We start from the raw sequence: 11,309 nt of genomic DNA, 5'->3' as shown, positions 1-11,309 counted from the left end.
TGATGATTTGCTGAAAAACGAATGGAATGTAGTACTATCACTTACAAACATGCGTACTTGTCATATGATTTTGGAGGCATGTAACAGTACCAAATTCAGGTGGTGTGCTTGACAATGAATAAACAGCGCATGGAGACAGAACTGCTTCACCAATTGCTATAGTCCTCTTTCTCTGACCTCCATTACTGAAGCGTCATCATCTGTTTGACTAACCACTTTTCCTTCCACATTCCATTCTTTCAATACTGCTTGAATAATGTTTGACAAACCTTCAGCAGTTTACTCTCCAGAAACATCGTAAAATCCAACGAATCTTTCCTCAATTTTGTCTGCAATACAGTATCTGAATATGATAATCATTTGACTCTTGCATAACGTGTATAATGTTTCATCAGCCTGAATCGAAATGAAATTGCAGTTCTGAATTTCAGATTTTATTTTCTCATTAACTGCCAACGTTATCATTTCTATTACATCATTCTGTATATCTGGAGAAGTTCCTCTAAAGGTTGAAGATGATGACAGATGGTCTCTGATTAACTGCTCTCCTTGAGATAGTAAATCCCACAATTCCAGATAGTTACCGTAGTTGCTAGAGGATTTGTCTTCTCGATGCCGCAAAAGGCTATTCCTCGTTTACAAATAAATACAATTGCCTGAATAAGACGAGCCAATACTCTCCTGTTGGATGCAACTTGTTCATTTTATTTTGTTGCCGTCAGACGAGCGGCTTCAGAAAGGGCGTGCTCAAGTCTACTTTTGCCCTATAACTGAAATGATTCTTTGTTCTGCAGATGACGTTTTGATATCTGATGCGTTTGTGCTTTCCTGTCAAAGTTCTTTATTGTACAAATGCCCTCACTGCTCCGTTCTTTTTCACCACCGAACAGAAGACATATATAACAATATAATCTGTTATTAACTGCATTCGCAGTCAGCCAAGTATACTTTTCGTACCAGGCTGTCTGAAAAGTGCGTTTTTGTTTGGCTTCACTTAAAACTACACTGAGTACAGGAATAGGTCGTTTGTCCAATTCGCACTTTTTTCGTTCGTTAATGTAGATGTCTTCGCACATTTAGAGCTCTTAGCAGAAAGTTATTTATATTTTTGTTATGAATTACTATTGCATCTTTTTTAAGCAGAAATACAGGGGAGACTAAGTCTCAAAGTCTCCCCTCACGCTACGCCACTGAAAGTCACTAACAAAATTGAGGTACTGAGAACATTGGCCTGAGTTGGAACTCTGTGCTTAGCATACACTCTGTGTTTATCAACGGTAGTGCCTGGTGAAACACCCTGTACAGAGAAACCTCAAATGAAGCAAACACACTGTCTCAACTACACAAGAACGCTACCCATAGTCTGCCAAATAAAGCACAGCTGCTGATGGAACCCTTGGCCAGAGGAATTAGGGAAAAAAGCCACATACTACCTTCCAGTTCCGGTGTCTCCACCGACTCTGTCTGATTAGCTTCCTCCTCAAGAACAACATTTAAATCGATACTGGTTTCGAGCAATGATGAAACATACAAACATTCGCTAATAGCAACGTCGACATGCGTTGCTCCATTCTGTAGTTCTTTTAATACGTCCATATCTTAGTCCTACTTTACTAAAAATGACAAGTCACTAATCCTATTTACACAGTGCATAGCTCTAGCCTGTAAACTGCATATGCTAAAGTGCCTAAATTTCAGAAACAACAGTGTCAATTCCATCTCAGCGAGGGCCACCAGCAAGTGTCTTAGGTCTATCCACTCCCCAGATGTCAGCTCCGAAAAAGCTTACGCATTACCTTTCGAAATCGAGACGACCAGGCCACAGGGCTTGCAGGGGCCTACCCTCAAATTGGTACTGAATTAACCAACTTTTCCTTGCACAGACAAGCTACACCCTGGCATCTCCGTGGCAGCTGCACCTGCAACACAACAAAGGAAAGTGATACAATTCTCAACAAGGTAATACCGAGGCTTCCGGTACCACACCAGCACAATGCACGTCCACACTCAGCTACCAACTGTAGCACTGTTATTATGACAATGCTCAGCAGCTTAACACAGAAAAACAATGTGTGAATGCAAAAAAAAAAAAAAAAAATTCAGAAATCACTCTCTTATGCTGTCACTGCAACACGATGCAGTATGACTTGTAATACTTTCCCCATGTTTGCTAACATCACAGTAGCCGCTGGCTTCCTCAACTATTCTCGGTACCACCACGCAATAATTTCACCCTGTCAATACCCGTCAGCTGCCAGTCAATAAATGTGGATAATAAAAGGAGAACATTTCCATGGACTGTGACTGCTGTCTTTAGCTGTACACTGAGAAAAGGTACTGTCTGCTGTCCAAGTGGGCAATGTTCACATACAGATTGGCCATGCCATTCACTGACCATTGTGGCTCTCCTCAGACTGTCTAGCTACATGGCACTCCACATTCCCGACAGTTCCTGTCTCCATCTCGCTTTCTAGCCGCCAACGATCATGCTCTTCTACAGGATGTAGCAAATAAAACTCTTCTGGAGAACAGAGTTCCAGGATACAAAGAAACACAGCAGAGGAAAGGGAATACAGAACTAACCTGGCTATAGTAGATGTTGAAAGTGATCACCATTCATCTTTTGGCACTTTTGGACCCTGGTCAGCAAGTTGTTGAAGGCGGATCGAAGCTGGACTGCTGGAATTGCTGCAGTCTCATCGGAAATGTTCTGCTGGAGTTTCTGAAGACTATGAGGATTTTTACAGTACACCTTAGACTTGAGGTCTTCCCACACAAAGTAATCACACACTGACATATCAGGTGACCTGGGTGGCCAGATAGGGTAGTGACAAGGCTAACCTTTGCTTGTGTAGGTGTGCTCCAAGGTTCGGTCTTACATATGGGCAGTTGCCCCATCCTGTTGGAAGTAATTGTAGGTGTTTTCGTCCTCCATTAAAACTACCACAAATGGCTTCAAAATGTTGGCAATGTATGATGCCAAAGTCAGCGTCTGATGATAAGAGATGGGACCAATAATGCAGCGTGCATACACTGCATACCAAACCTCGAGCTTCTGAACATGCAATTATGTATTAAGGAAGTTATGTGGATTCTCCACTGCCCAGAACCTCTGATTCTGTGAGTTGCCATAACCACTCAGGTGCAGCCAGACTTCATCAGACACAAAGAACAGATTCATTTCCGAGCCAATCATTGTTATCTCAGTGACCAGCCACTCACAAAACTAGAGGCGCTGCGGAACGTCTGTTGGTTATAATGCATGAACAGCAGACACGGTAGGAACGCATGTGCAGGTCCAAGTGGAGTATTTGTCCGCAAGATCGACATGATATGCCGGTCTCTTGCGACAGGCGTCGGGCTGATTTGGAATGACTCTAAAGCATTTTCTACTGAACTGCAGCCACATTTTCTGGTGTGCGAGCACGTTTCGGAATGCTTTTGGATTTATTCATAACAGATCCTGTCTGACACCATTTTCGGACTAAGCGTTGCATGGCACTTTTTTCTGGCCCTTTGACATTGTTAAACTTCTTAGTAAACAACTGACTGCACCGTTTACACGAGTTTGTTGTCACGTAACTTTCCCCAATGAACACGAGATGCTCCACTGTGAGTACCATCATCAGCTTTACAATGCTCCACTCACACTGACACAGCCCGCACTAGCTCTGGACCGGTGTGGATCACATGGCGAGTGTAGACTGGTGTGAGATCAAGTGTTTTAGTTATACGCATACATTCACATCCAATCGTATCAGTCATCCAGGCTACGTTTTCTATGACACACCCCGAACAAACTGTGTTGCGCAATGCCAAAATCAAAGCAAGTGTGACCAGTGACCCAACAGAGCCCATTGACACCCCATGACATTTTATCTGCTGCTCACCACGACATCTGCCAGTGGCTATGGGTGTTGTCGCTGCATCTGCTGTGTATGACTGACCAGCACACCCAGGGTCAATTCATCGACAGTCAACCCTGGCAGTCACACATATGCTTAACCTCTGGCGGCATGGTATGGGATTGTCAGCATTTCTACATTGGGCATAGTCCTGATGTTCAGATGATGTTGACAGTACTCCAGCATACAGCACGCTGCACACTGGTAAAAGGTGCGGCACAGAAAAGCATGGAATGGCGATGTTGTGGGCTGCACACGCCAAACACACACTCTCACAGGACTCCTGATCAGCAGACCATAGAAGTGCGACCAACTGGGCTGGTAGAAAGGAAAGCATGCAGAAAAACTTAATTTCATGTCGCTCACTTGATGGAAAAGAAGCACAGTCTGATCAGTCCCTAAGAACGAAAACTCAGAGTTACCGTGTGATTCCTGACCAATCACCATCTTACTCACGATGTCAGAAACCGTTTAATACACTACTGGCCACTGAAATTGCTACACCATGAAGACGACGTGCTACAGACGCGAAATTTAACCGATAGGAAGAAGATACTGTGATATGCAAATGATTAGCTTTTAAGAGCATTCACACAAGTTGTCGCCGGTGCTGATATGAAGAAAGTTTCCAACTGATTTCTCATACACAAACAGCAGTTGACCGGCGTTGCCTGGTGAAACGTTGTTGTGATGCCTCGTGTAAGGAGGAGAAATGCGTACCATCATGTTTCCAACTTTCACAAAGGTCGGATTGTAGCGTATCGCGATTGCGGTTTATCGTATTGCGACATTCCTGCTCGCGTTGGTCGAAATCCAATGACTGTTAGCAGAATACGGAAGCAGTGGGTTCAGGAGGGTAATACGGAACGCCGTGCTGGATCCCAACGGCCTCGTATCACTAGCAGTCGAGATGACAGGCATCTTATCCGCATGGCTGTAACGGATCGTGCAGCCACGTCTCGATCCCTGAGTCAACAGATGGGGACGTTTGCAAGACAAGAACCATCTGCATGAACAATTCGACGACGGTTGCAGCAGCATGGACTATCAGCACGGAGGCCATGGCTGCGGTTACCCTTGACGCCGCATCACAGACAGGAGCGCCTACGATGGTGTACTCAACGTCGAACCTGGGTGCACGAATGGCAAAAGGTCATTTTTTCGGATCAATCCAGATTCTGTTTACAACATTATGATGGTCGTATTCGTGTTTGGCGACATCGCGGTGAACGCACATTGGAAGCGTGTATTCGTCATCGCCATACTGGCGTATCACCCGGCGTGATGGTATGGGGTGCCATTGGTTACACGTCTCGATCACCTCTTGTTCGCACTGATGGAACTTTGAACAGTGGACGTTACATTTCAGACGTGTTACGACCCATGCCTCTACCCTTCATCCGATCCCTGTGAAACCCTACATTTCAGCAGGATAATGCACGAACGCATGTTGCAGGTCCTGCATAGGCTTTTCTGGATACAGAAAATGTTAGACTGCTGCCCTGGCCAGCACATTCTCCAGATCTCTCACCAACTGAAAATGTCTGGTCAATGGTGGCCGAGCAATTGGCTCGTAACAATACGCCAGTCAGTACTCTTGATGAACTGTGGTATCGTGTTGAAGCTGCATGGGCAGTTGTACTTGTACACGTCATCCAAGTTCTCTTTGACTCAATGCCCAGGCGTATCAAGGCCATTTTTACGGCCAGAGGTGGTTGTTCTGGGTACTGATTTCTGAGGATCTATGGACCCAAATTGCGTGGAAATGTAATCACATGTCAGTTCTAGTATATTATATATTTGTCCAATGAATACGCGATTATCATCTGCATTTCTTCTTGGTGTAGCAATTTTAATGGCGAATAGTGTATACCCTTCATGACCATCTAACATAATACTTATTCTCTCATTTCTCAACTATCAGTACGGCGTTCCTAAATGCCATAGCACAAACATTGTGTTAGCTATGGCAACTGATGGCCTGAATTATGCTATGAAGACCCATGAGACCACAGTTACGAAAGTGCTAGATTTGTGCAAAGAATACTACTCAGAAAAGTTTAACTGTAAAAATTTTCAGACGGTACTGCGGAGTGGTGATAGGGGCTAGTTCTGGGCTCACTATTTATGTATTTTACCTGATCTGATTAGGGCCCTCAGGCTCTCTCTTACTTCGATACAGGGTTTCATACATATAGTACCTTTACTTATGTCATAGATCTAAGGTATAATAATTTTCTTCATCTACATATACATCTACATCTACATCAATACCCGCAAGCGACCTGACAGTGTGTGGCGGAGGGTACCTTGAGTATCTCTATCGGTTCTCCCTTCTGTTCCAGTCTCGTACTGTTCGTGGAAAGAAAGATTGTCGGTATGCCTCTGTGTGGGCTCTAATCTCTCTGATTTGATTCTCATGGTGTCTTCGGGAGATATACATAGGAGGGGGCAATATACTGCTTGATTCCTCGGAGAAGGCATGTTCTCGAAACTTCAACAAAAGCCCGTACCATGCTACTGATCGTCTTTCTTGCAGAGTCTTCCACTGGAGTTTATCCATCATCTCCGTAAAGCTTTCACGATTACTAAATGATGCTGTAAGACAAATAAGACAAATAGTATTAAAATGATTTGGCTGTTAATTTGTGTGTGAGTATGAGTAAATTATTCTGGATATGAATAAAGCTAATAGTGGCAGCACTTGTACTACTGCAAATTCCGGACGCTGTGGCTGATTGGTTCCCGGCGCTTCAGTCTGGAACCGCGCTGCTGCTACGGTCGCAGGTTCGAATCCTGCCTCGGGCATGAATGTGTGTGATGTCCTTAGGTCAATTAGGTTTAAGTAATTCTTAGTCCGGGGGACTGATGCTCTTAGATGCTAAGTCCCATAGTGCTTAAAGCCATTTGAACCATTTTACTACAGGTGCTACCTGTGCTGGCATAAGCTGCCACCAGCACACCAGGCAGTAAAGAGGTTGCGAGAGGACTGATATAGGCCAAAGACAGACACGGAAGAAATGAGCCACCAATACTCTCTTCACCATCAGTATTTTGATCGCCGTCTTGGACTGGAGGGCCCAGACAGTTCCAGAGTGTCATCCAGTGAGTCAATTAGTCGAGTTACCAGTCACAGCCCAGTGGGAGTCGCAGTTAGCTCCGCCTCTAGCTCAGAGACAGTAAGCCCATAGCGACCAGAACAGTGTACATAGTGGGACATGTACTTCACCAACAGTGAAGCTAACATGGAACATTAAGGAGGATCTTTTAGCCCAATACCTGGACTTTTCCATTCTTATGAATAAAGAACCCAATTAATACTTGCATGCATTTGTGTTATTTTGAGGCCACCCACACAAAACTGCCACTAATCGTGATAATAATAATGATAATGACAATAATGACAACAGTTGTACTATTACCTGTGCTGGCATAAGCTGGCGCCAGCACACCAGGCGGCAATGAGGTTGCGAGATCATCGATAGAGGCCAAAGACAGACACAGAAGAAACGAGCCACCAATGCCCTCTCCACCGTCAGTATTTTGATCGACGCCGTGGACTGGAGGGCCCAGTCAGTTCCAGACTTGCTTCCCATGGTACAAGCCTACAGTCACAACGACATAACACAAAATCACCACTAATGCTGACAATAATAATAATGATAATGACAATAATAACGTGATAGTTGCAAGTATAAGAAGAATTTATAGCTGTACAAAATTAATATTTTCTGGTATGGCAACTTCTGAGACCGAGCGAGGTGGCGCAGTGGTTAGCACACTGGACTCGCATTCGGGAGGACAACGGTTCAATCCCGTCTCCGGCCATCCTGATTTAGGTTTTCCGTGATTTCCCTAAATCGTTTCATGCAAATGCCGGGATGGTTCCTTTGAAAGGGCACGGCCGATTTCCTTCCCAATCCTTCCCTAACCCGAGCTTGCGCTCCGTCTCTAATGACCTCGTTGTCGACGGGACGTTAAACACTAACCACCACCACCACCACTTCTGGGGAATGGAAATTTAAGGGGACTCCATCAGCTAAGAATATTGGGAAATGAGGAAGATCAGGTTGGAAACAGGAATGTACAGGATAACGAGTGCGTATGGGGACATCGGCAATCTTTATTCTTGTGTTAGCAGCTACGTCAGTAACTGCCTTCTGATGAAGGAGTTGTTATTCAGTTCTATACAATAATATGGGAGGTTGTTCCTGATCTGGATTCATGCTTCTGAGAAGGAAGCGTTAAGGTCAAGGGGAGTGTTCAATGATAAGAAAATAGGGAACACAGAAGATACGGAAATCGCGTTTCTGCACACAGCCAGCATAGCTGTGCCTATGATAGTGAGACATGATCAAAGATTCGAACATCACAGTCACAGCCAACACAGATACACGGAAACAGTTGCAGGCCCAGTGAGCCTTCCTCAGAAAGACCTTGCAGAGTAACGTTGCTCTAATCAATAATTGGAAAAGTGCTTATACAAGACTGTTTTTCAGTTCAAGAGGGAAGAGCTTTTGATATTTTTGGAGGGCATGGAGAGATGCTGATGCCTCTTTGGACATTGCAGTTACATACACAGTCCAATTTAGATTTTCCTCTGTTTTTACTCATAATCTCTTCGCTGAAGAAGAGAAGTTGATATTTGCCCCATGTAGGATTGAAGAGGGTAAAGATTCCCGATGTTTCTGAATAATGATGCTAGAATTATCAACCAGTACCACTTGGTTTGCAGATGCATCGAGCCTTAATCCTGTGTCCTGCACACCGGTGGGTACTGACATACTCGATAGTTGTCTTCAGGTTTATTGAGACAACTGGAGATCATCAGTGTACATATGGCATCTGCAGTAGGACAAAATTGATGACACAGAATTTACGTACAATGAATACAGTATGGGACCTGATACCGAAACCAGGGGAATGCCTGGTATTACCTGCCTTCATTGTGACTTCTTGGTGCCATACAAGACGCATTTCTGGCGAGACATCAGGTAGGAAAGAAACTAGTGCACTGTACTCGGCAAGAAATTTGGGCTATTAAGTTTGGCAAGTCAAACGGCATGGTCGTCAGTGTGAAAGGCTTTGGTTGACTCTGAGCACTATGGGACTTAACTTCTGTGGTCATCAGTCCCCTAGAACTTAGAACTACTTAACCCTAACTAACCTAAGGACATCACACACATCCATGCCCGAGGCAGGATTCGAACCTGCGACCGTAGCAGTCCCGCGGTTGCGGACTGCGCGCCTAGAACCACGAGACCACCGCGGCCGGCTGAAAGGCTTTGCTGAAGTCTAAGAAACCCATGACAGTTGCCTTTTAGGCATCCATGGCAAACTTCAGGTCATCTGTTACCTTTATTGTGGCAGATGTTGTGCTGCAATGTCTACGGTAACCTGATTGTTGTTCGTTTTGTAGGTTGTTTGTTGTTAGGTAATTTGGTGGTGGTGGTAAGTCCCTATGTGATCAAACTTCTGAGGTCTTCGGTCCCTAGACTTACACACTACGTAATCTAACTTAAACTAACCTACGCTAAGGACAACACACACACCCATGCCCGAGGGAGGACCCGAACCTCCGACGGGGGAGCCGTGGAACTGTGGCAAGGCGCCTCAGTGCCTAACGCTGCGCGGCTAACCTGCGCGGCTAGGAAGTTCGCTAGATGGTTGTGGACTATGTATTCCAAGGCCTTGGAGAGTGCAGGAAGAATTCATTTAGATTGGTAGTCAGATGGCGCTGTGACAACGTCCTTTTTAGGTGGCGGCTTCACTGGTTCCTGTTTTCAGGCCTCAGGCAAAACTCCTGTGATTAAAGAGTGGACGAAAATGTCTGTAATAGTGTGGCAGTATTGGATCACTAATAAGCTTCATTATTTGGACTGTGATGCTATATTGTCCAGTAGATTCTGATCTGACATGCATGACCGCTTTTTTGATGGTATTACAAGTAATGTGCTTTAGATAGAATTTTTCTTGGCTACAGTCGTTTACCACCTTGAAGTAATCAATGAGTTTCTGGTTCACTTTCGGTTCAATTGTGGGTGTAGGCAACGTGAAGTAGCGTTTCAATTCTTCGGCTGGGACAGTGCTATTACCTGCAGCCTTTACTTTGCGTATGCCAGGACCACGTATGTTTTCCATAGAGCATATGGTCTGTTTCTGCCGTCAAGTAATCCATGGGCACTAATAATTTTCGCATTTCTCACAGCTTGACTGACAGTTTGTAAGCAATATGATTTTCAGACATGGGGCACAGTTTGTATGCCCGATGTGTAGCTGTTTCAATTCTTCTGCTATCCAAGGTGCAGGTTTATATCTTACTTTTCCAGTCTTTAGAGGAGCATATATGTCATATAGTTTAGTTAGCTTGTTAGTAAAACCATGAAGCTCTTCGTTTGTATACGAGAATAGAATAGAAGAAGGCCCCCAGACTGCTTATTGTACCTCAGTTGCAACTTCAGATAAATTAATGCTTTTGACGTCTCGGTATGTGGTCAATTGCGGTTTACTTCTGGGAAATTCTGTTGAGTACGTTACTAAAATTAAGTCGTGGATGGACATGCCAGGTGCTGATATTTGAGAGATATAAATTAATTTGGGGATTTCGTTGCAAATATATTTTTGAGGGTGTTGCTACTGTTCGTATATGAGTAGGGGCAAGCTGAAGTTCTACTTGTATATCAATAGCATCCTACTAGCTCTGTCCTGCTTGAAATATCATATCTGTGTTAACGACCTCCAGCTGTAGCAATTTTTTATGCGAGAACATATCATTTCTTCCATCTATGACATTCCTTCTCCTCTGCATTGAATTTATTAATGTTGTTAGTACACAGAGTAACACCTGCTCTCCTCATACACTTGGGGCTCTATTTAGCCAGGAAAATTAATAGGATGGTTTACACAGAGTTAAGAACACACATGAGATGCTCCTGAAACGTATGATCGAACAAACGGTCATGAATTCTAAGCCGAGGAGCAACGGAGGTGCGTGGATGAGTGATAAGACAGACCTAGAACTTTTCCTAGTGTACTTGAAGTCCAGTCGCTCATCCTCAACCCCCGCACCGCTGCTTAAAACAATCCTGCGAGCATTTAAACTACTTAAAATGTATTTTTCTACACTCCGATTAAAATTCCTTTGTGACTGACGTTTCAGCGGGTCCTCTACCTCCCTTGCCTACTATTTCCTGAAAACGTTATAAATGATGATGATGTCGGTGATATTTGAGCTACATTTTTAAATATTTTTGTTGTAGTAAAATAAATTACTTATCTTCTTCACAGATTAGCATCAGGGAAGGAAATTGGAGGCATAAAACACTTACGTGAATGTTGTCTGTACTCTGACTCTTTTTCCAAGCTGTGCAATCAGTGGTTTCAAAGAAAATGGTACCGCAGTCA

The sequence above is a fragment of the Schistocerca piceifrons genome, chromosome 7 (genome assembly GCF_021461385.2).
Source record: "Schistocerca piceifrons isolate TAMUIC-IGC-003096 chromosome 7, iqSchPice1.1, whole genome shotgun sequence".
Lineage (NCBI taxonomy): Eukaryota > Metazoa > Arthropoda > Insecta > Orthoptera > Acrididae > Schistocerca > Schistocerca piceifrons.
Note: the sequence above shows the minus strand (reverse complement) of the source record.